The sequence below is a fragment of the Lissotriton helveticus genome, chromosome 3_2 (assembly GCF_964261635.1).
Source record: "Lissotriton helveticus chromosome 3_2, aLisHel1.1, whole genome shotgun sequence".
In the NCBI taxonomy this organism is placed as follows: Eukaryota; Metazoa; Chordata; class Amphibia; order Caudata; family Salamandridae; genus Lissotriton; species Lissotriton helveticus.
The window spans coordinates 441,048,894-441,057,816 of record NC_136062.1 but is presented as its reverse complement, the minus strand read 5'-3'; positions in this window follow the sequence as shown (position 1 = coordinate 441,057,816).

Genomic DNA, 8,923 nt, shown 5'->3' with positions numbered 1-8,923 from the left:
GGCTTCTTTTGATTATGGATATTTCAATTGTCCACCTGCGCTTCTAAGACCTTTTAAGGCCCTGACAACCATCTTCTCCGGTAAATGTACTCACTAGCAGTCTACCTACTCACTAGCAGTACTTTTACTTACTAGCAGGCCATCTTCTCATTAGCCGGGCATTTACTTACTAGCAGTATATCTACTCACTAGCAGTACATCTATTCACTGGCAGTCCATCTACTCACTAGCATTCCATCTACTCACTAGCAGTGCATTTACATACTCGAAGTACAACTATTCACTAGAAGGCCATCTACTCACTAGCAGTACATCTACTCACTAGCAGTACATATACTAATTCATTAGCAGGCCATTTACTTGCTAGCAGTACATCTACTCACTAGCAGTACATCTACTCACTAGCAGTACATCTACTCACTAGCAGTACAGCTACTCACTAGCATTCCATCTACTCACTAGCAGTGAATTTACATACTCAAAGTACAACTATTCACTAGAAGGCCATCTACTCACTAGCAGTACATATACTCAATTCATTAGCAGGCCATTTACTCACTAGCAATATATATATTCACTAGCAGTACATTTACTCACTAGCAGTGCATTTACATGTTCATAGTACATCTATTCACTAGAAGGCCACCTACTCACTAGCAGTACATCTACTAACTAGCAATACAAATGCTCACTAGCATAACATCTATTCACTAGCAGTATATTTACTCACTAGCAGTACAGTGAATCACTAGCAGTACATCTATTCACTGGCAGTACATCTACTCACTAGCAGTACTTCAACTAACTAGCAGTACATATACTCTCTAGCAGGTCATCTCACTAGCAGTACATCTATTCACTAGCAGTACATTTACTCACTAGCAGTACATATATTCACTAGCAGTACAACTATCCACTAGCAGTGCATTTACTCACTAGCAGTACATATACTCATTAGCAGTACATATATTCACTAGCAGTACTTCTAGTCACTATCAGTACATATACTCACTAGCAGTACATCTATTCACTAGCAGTACTTCTAGTCACTAGCAGTAACCTAAATATTGAAGAAAATTGCTACATACTACAGAGCGCTAAACTACTAACAGAATTAAATGCGATTTTAATACCCCCCTTCTCAGGAATGGCATTATAATTCTACAGAGTAACCTTTCATAGACAGCCGCCGCCAGCAGTAGGAGTACCTGCAGGGCGGTGACGTGGGGAGGGGGAGACGTATCATTATACCTTTGTAGCCATGTTTATATCTTTATACATGCTGCTTTTCTTGCTGCTCCATTTGCACTTTAAGTTACTTTGCATGTTTTGCACATTTATGAAGACGTGTTGTATTCTATATAAATACGAGCTTTCAATTACTCGATTGTGCGAAACTAGTGCAATTTAATGATTGTATCCTTGTGAGCAATAATTCATCATATCTACAATTTTTTTTAAACAAATTGGTGTTTTTATCTAAATAGATGTGAGTTTATTATTCTTATGTTTTTAACATTTCATACAGTCGTGTTAAATTCGCAGCATTTAGAGTGTCAATTTGCATTCATGCAGATATTTTGCCCTCTCTCTATGGCTACTACTATGTGCCTGCGTTGACCAATTGTAACCCCTATTACTTGCTTGCACTTGCACTTTAAATAGTCCCCCCTCCCTTTATGGCGTCATGTGACCAAGGCCTCTGTGAAGGCCGAAACGTTATGCTGGCAGGGCGAGCTTCCACTAATAAAATGTAATTCTGCTCACTGCATTTCCTGGGTCAGCTCCTCTTTCCTTGCCTTGAAGCGCTCCAGTGGACGTGGGAGTTCGAGGATTTGTGGATTGGGTGTGCTTCATATATATATATATATATATATATATATATATATATATATATATATATATACATTAATTACACTTATTGGGGTTTGACATCAACATTATTACCTTTGAAAGTTGTCAACTTTCTTAGGGATTAAAAATAAATAGATAGATAGATAGATAGATAGAAAGATATATAGATAGATAGATAGATAGATAGATAGATAGATAGATAGATAGATAGATAGATAGATAGATAGATAGATAGATAGATATCAGCGGCGGCCCATGCAGGTAAGAGCAGTGGGCAGTATGGCCAGATGGGCTGGGTGTGCCGGATGGAGGGTGGGGATTTTGACAGATGACAAGGAAGGATAATTAATTATTTATTTAATTTTCTTTCTCAGTTGTCTGTCGATTCTCCCTCCAACCCAACCCCATCGCACCACTGTTCTTCCCTGCATGGGCCGGGGTAGAAAGAGAGAAAGATAGATAGACAGGTCGGTAGGTAGAGAGATAGATAGATTAATAAATGAATAGATAGATAGACAGACAGACAGACAGACAGACAGACAGACAGACAGACAGATAGATAGATAGATAGATAGATAGATAGATAGATAGATAGATAGATAGATAGATAGATAGATAGATAGATAGATAGATAGATAGATAGATAGATAGATAGATAGATAGATAGATATCAGCGGCGGCCCATGCAGGTAAGAGCAGTGGGCAGTATGGCCAGATGGGCTGGGTGTGCCGGATGGAGGGTGGGGATTTTGACAGATGACAAGGAAGGATAATTAATTATTTATTTAATTTTCTTTCTCAGTTGTCTGTCGATTCTCCCTCCAACCCAACCCCATCGCACCACTGTTCTTCCCTGCATGGGCCGGGGTAGAAAGAGAGAAAGATAGATAGACAGGTCGGTAGGTAGAGAGATAGATAGATTAATAAATGAATAGATAGATAGACAGACAGACAGACAGACAGACAGACAGACAGACAGACAGATAGATAGATAGATAGATAGATAGATAGATAGATAGATAGATAGATATTGCTTGCATGGTTTTAAAAGTAACCATGCAAATATTATACATTAATAAGTTATGTTACAAAAACTATTTAACCGTATCAATCTGAATGCTGCAATTTAACGTTCAATTTTTAAAACATCTGTCCCAAAGCCGCTCTTCGTGTATTTTTGGGGGAGTGCATGAGACAATCAATAGACTCAGTTAAGTGGTCTTTAGCCAGACCTAAAATCTGATATGTAGTTGCAGATTCATGCTGTAATACTTTGGACCATACAAACAGTGCCCATCTGATACTGAGTAGTCTCTTGGGGCTGAACTAATTGATGGAATGGCGCAGCCACTTAATGGTAATGATACGATCAGCCTCAGTAGGAGAAAGCTCCAGTGAGTCCTGCCGAAATGTACAATTGTGACCTGCAGCAGACTGTGATATCTCTGAATTGGTAATGCCTCTCACTAAGCTATATAATACACACACACACACATATATATATAAATATATACATGTATATATCATCTGATAAGTGCTGCGCATTTGTCCAGGTCTTGACCCCTGTTGCGTTCCCTCCCACACCCCTCACGGTCGCTCTCTTTCAAAGGCGCGCGCCCTTGCCTGTGCACGATTCTTCACTGCGAGGTTCAAGCTCCCCCTCGAGGCCTGTGGGGTCTTTTCTGAGTCTTCTGGAGCGCCGACCTTTCACCCCCACCTCTCTTCTTGTAAGTGGTCAAATCCAAGGCCTAGCTCGCGCTTTTTACGCATCTGTCATATGTGATCATAAAGTCCCACTTATGCGTAATAAGAAAGCTGGAGCATTTTTAACCGAAGGTAGGAGAATGCTGGCTATTTTCAGGTGTGCACGTGTGCACTTAACACTTACTTTACATTTCAGTATTTTTGTCGCCAGTAGAATAGGCGATGAAAGTAACTGGGTTTACTAGTACAGACGTGCTTTTTATATAGCTCTTCTGACATTCTAGGCGCGGTTAGTGACAGATGCTACCATTACCTAAGTGCATGTACTCGATATATCGGCCTCAGAAGGGTGGATGCTGGGAATCCATTGGCAGCATTTAAATGCTTCAGTGGTGTGGAACAAAACAACTTTGTGGAGTGAAAGGTATCAACCAAGGCACTTGAACAATAAATTAATTCTGTTACAAAGAACTAAACAAAGAAAAAGGGATGTAAGTAGGTCTAAATTCAAATTTTATTATTTGCCAAATTAAAAAGGAGCACAAACAAGTATACAATTCATATATTTTTAAAAAAGAAGGAATTTAAGAAATCAGCAAATTATCAACAAAAAACATTCAATACACAATTTAAAGAGAATTAATTTGTTAATGCCACCTTTTTAATATGTCTTTTTACTTAATGGTTGAGAATTAATTTGTTGATGCCACCTTTTTTAATATGTCCTTTCATTTAACGTTTTAAATTGTGTATTGGATGTTTTTTGTTGATAATTTGCTGATTTCTTAAATTCCTTCTTTTTTAAAAATATATGAATTGTATACCTGTTTGTGCTCCTTTTTTATTTGGCAAATAATAAAATTTGAATTTAGACCTACCTACATCCCTTTTTCTTTGTTTAGTTCTTTGTAACAGAATTAATCCATTGTTCAAGTGCCTTGCTGGTTACCTTTCACTCTGTTAATCCCTGACCTGGGACTTGCAGTATCTATTTGTTCAGGGGGTCCTTGATACTTTCACGTAACAAAACAACTTTGTACCAGCCAGATACAAGCTGACTATGTTTGGTTTTTACTGTGGTTCGTGATAGTAGGTGAACATTCATTTTCCTTATTTTTCGATTGTGAAAGGCAATAGTGAAAAAAGAGTCTGTAATTTTTTTTTATATTCAGAGACTTAAACATGGTTTGTAAGCAAGACATATGTTACGTATGGTTTCATAATCCATTTCCCTGCTGCAAAACCAGACGTAATTCCTTCCTAGTCTGAGTGCATTCTCCTAAAGGGCATGAAAGCGCTGGAAGATATCCATAGAGTACCTAGGCGCTATGCAGGTGTATGATGGGCACAATTCCGCTCGGGCCTCTAACCAGAAAATATCCGCAGACTCACTGGGGGGTTTAACAGAGTGATAACATGGCTCGGTGAGTCATATGTTGGCCACCGAGACTAGTGTGCCACAAAATCCACGTACTCGAAGATCTCCACCCCCACCGCCCGTTCTTCTGAGGGCAGTAAATTCAGCACCATTTAATTTGACAATAGAAATATCTGTTTTTTACGGTGCAACGAAATGGTCAGCTGAGGTAGAGAGCTCTACATTAACATTAGTGGTTGTAAAGATTACTACTGCGGAAAAGACTTACTAGGTAAGAGTTTGAAACATGTCGAATAGTATTCCAAAGGGTTGTACCGGGGTGGGCGTATGAGACACAGCATATGAACACCGATTATATTTTTTATTTCTTTGCCCAACCTTGCTCCAGTCTCTACCCACATCCCTGAATGTGATTCCTTTCAATCTTCTAAGCGCAGGCCCTGCTACTAAGAGCACACGCGTTTGGACCTTAAAGCCATCCTCAGACTCACGATTTTGATTTGTGAATTAAATCATTGTTCTGGTTGTAAAATGAGTTCTACTCAGGTTTGAATATTGGTGTCTAAAAACAAAAATGTAATAAATTAAAGAGCAGTAGTAATTTTAATAGCTGCTGTTATGGTTGAATGGATATGGTTTTATAGTTATTATTTTGATTTTATTTTGGAATAAAATCTGTCGGAGATGTAATGCTTTATTTATATAGTTTATTTGGTAAACAACCTTTACAACGCAGTCTTTACATCGCACTACCTATATATAGCAGTCATTACATCGCAACATCCTTTACAACGCATGTCATTACAACGCGCAGCCATTACATTGCATTTCATTACAATGCATGTCACTACGACGCAGGCATTACATCGCAAGTCATTACAACGCATAGCACCCTTACACTGTCCGACAGTTACCCTACTGTAGCACTCACTGGAGTAAGAATAGTAATTATTACCACTATACTATCCAACACTTACCTTAAATGCAATGTAATGGTATGCATTGTAATGGTATGCGTTGTAAAGCTATACTGTGATGTAAAAGAATGCGTTGTAAAGGATTGTGATGTAAAAACTGTGTTGTAAAGGCATGCATTGTAAATGTATGTGTTGTAACGTCATACATTCTAAATTAGGGCCTTGGTCTGTAAACGATTGATAGAAACCCTCCATAGGGGAGGGACTGAGGGGGAGAGCACTTGCTCATTAATCTACCTATATTATTACAGACCAGTAGCCAGTCATTGTTTTGTTCATATATCTATATGTAGCACATTGCTACGTAAGAGATGCTACAGCTGACGCAACAGTGCAACGAGTGAACATTGTTTACAGTGTATCATGCTGTTTATTATCAAAAGTAATCACTCCCGCAAAAAATAAACACTACCACCCCTGCCCCCCCTTTGATGTGCACTCTCGCCTGCCGCACAGTATTACAAAGCGCTCATAGCACAAGGCGGGGTGGACGCAGCTGGACGGAGTTCCCACACTATTTTTAGCAAGGGGACTCCGTTCCCCTTTGCCTAAACCTGCTTGCATTTGTAAACACTTTAAGCTTTCACCTGACCCAGGGCTGTTTGTAGCCTCCTATTCACTAGGAGCATTTCTTTAATTTGTGGGAATGACCCAACAGGGCGCTATGTTTTATTCTATTCAATGAGAAACAAAGAACTTTTTATTCTTTAATTACCTGCAGATGTGAAGCTATTTATGCTTTGGAAAAAGACACAGAACACAGCAGGAAACAAACGCACCTGAACTGAAGTGTCATGTTTAAAAACACACAAAGCCCTTTCTCTTTGCTAAAAGCAGTTTGAGTTTCAAAATGTACGAGTTCTACAAGTCTGTCTAGCACGTAGTCAACACCCCACCATTTTCAGGCGATGAGGAAATAATACATGTGATTTATTGAAGATAAAACCAAAAAATGGTATCTTATATTTCTTTGTGATTGCTAATTTGCTAAATAGGCCTTTGACCTTTTAAGTATAGTTAATATAAAGGGTGTGACATCACTTCCTGTGTCATCATTTGGGAATTGGATATGATAATTAATGCCCGCACTATTTTCCTTAGAACCTGTGCTCTCGCCGAAGGCACAGTATTACAAGCCAGGGGAGGGCCAATAACTATTGGCCATTTCCACAGTCAATAATACTACCGCAACAGGCGCCAACGCCCCCTGGATTTAGAAAGAACACTACGAGCTATGTGTCCCCTAAGATATGAAGCCTTAAGGAGAAAGGGAGCGCCGGCCCCTGCGGATGTAACTTCAACATCAGCTACGCGCAAAGAAGCGTCACTGAAGATGAGACCACTCACAGCAAGGCCTAGGATGGATAGGTACAGGAAACGACGTCAAAGGAGGGGTTGACGTGAACGAGTGCCCCTATGAGTGGCTAGTCGTAAATTCTTGAAAGCTGGCTAATGCTGTTAAACTTTTGAATAAAGGCTGCTAAAAAAAACAAAAACAGAAAAACGACCAGCAGTGGTTATCAACTATTTAAGGGTCGGTGAAAGCTTTAAAGGGGCAGACGCGACGTGCGTTGGTCGGTTGTGTGTTTACGCGTTTATGGGGGTTTGTGACACTAATGTATCGACGAACTACCCCCCCCCCCCCTCTCTTCCTTTCTCTCTCTCCTTCTTCCACCGTCTCCGGGGGGGCTTACAGATCTTACAGCCAAATCGGCCTATACTATGTATGCTCTATGTAACCATGTAACCATAAAGATGCCAAGAATTCCCCGCTGTAACCACCCCCCCCCCCTGCATTACTACTGTACTGTATTGGAAAACCTTCTAAATAAAAAACTTTTGGAGAAAAAAAAGGGGGGCAGACGCGAAGCGAAGCGGCAGATATCAGATTAGAAAAAAAAGAACTCACGCCAGTATTACCCATAGCTCACTCACAAGGCGTGACATGTACAAACGCGTGCGATATATACCTTTGTAATCTAGTCACTGGGCACTTGTACTGTTTTAATGTATGCAACACTGGAATGTGTGAGTGGTCACGTGACACTTTTGTAAAGTAAGCCCCATACGTTCAGTCCGGCTGCATTACACTACACAGAGCCGGGTGTACATTCTCTGGAAGTGCTGTGCACGTTACCTCCGGTGACGCCGGCGGCGTGCGTAAGGAGAGACATTTGTGAATAACATAATGTAAAGTGGATAGATAAAAGTCAAATCGAATGTCAAAACCAAAATATTGTACATATCATAACTACAGGCTCTTGATCGAAATGCACTGCCTAAAAGAAACTAATTCAAGAGAGAAAACTGGCGTAGGGGTGTTTTGTGAATGCGATTCGCTTACGCTCACCTGTTCTGCATGCATAAGTTACGCATGATTAAGTCGGAAGGTATTTTGGGCCAGGTAAACGGGCATGACGCATGATAAGGGTAGGAGTAGTTTAAATTGCAGTCATTTACACCTGCTTTCATGAATCAGGCCCAGCGTGGACAGCCAGGTACAAGGGAATGACGTCAAGCAGTCCATCTGCATTATGGCCCCCTGAGCTTTTGTGCTTTTAATGTGCACACTGCCCGGTGAATCCAGGGAGCAGCAACGGGGGATGCGTTGTGTTTACTTGTGCGTTAGTTCTATAAAGGGTTAGTGTAGTCACGCACGACGCTGTGATTTGTGGGTGAACGCGAGAAAGGCACAGGAGCCGGGAGGGGGGTCATCTGTGCTGCGCTGGCGCCGCTGCGGTCGCGCAACTGTAAATAGGGGGTGCCCTCTGCAATAATGTGGGGGAAGACATGATCCGGAGAGGGGGCCCCACTTTAATCATTTCACTATGAAACGGGAGAGTTCTGGCTGTAAGCAATATAGGCGCCTGTCCAGCATATGGGACCTCTGAAAGGCAAGTAGGGCTGGGGGAGCGTCGGTCACATGTGAGGCTAAAGCCAGCACCACTCAGACGTCAGGCGAATACCATGAGACTACACCTGTTCCATCCCCATTGGGCAGAAGTCATCT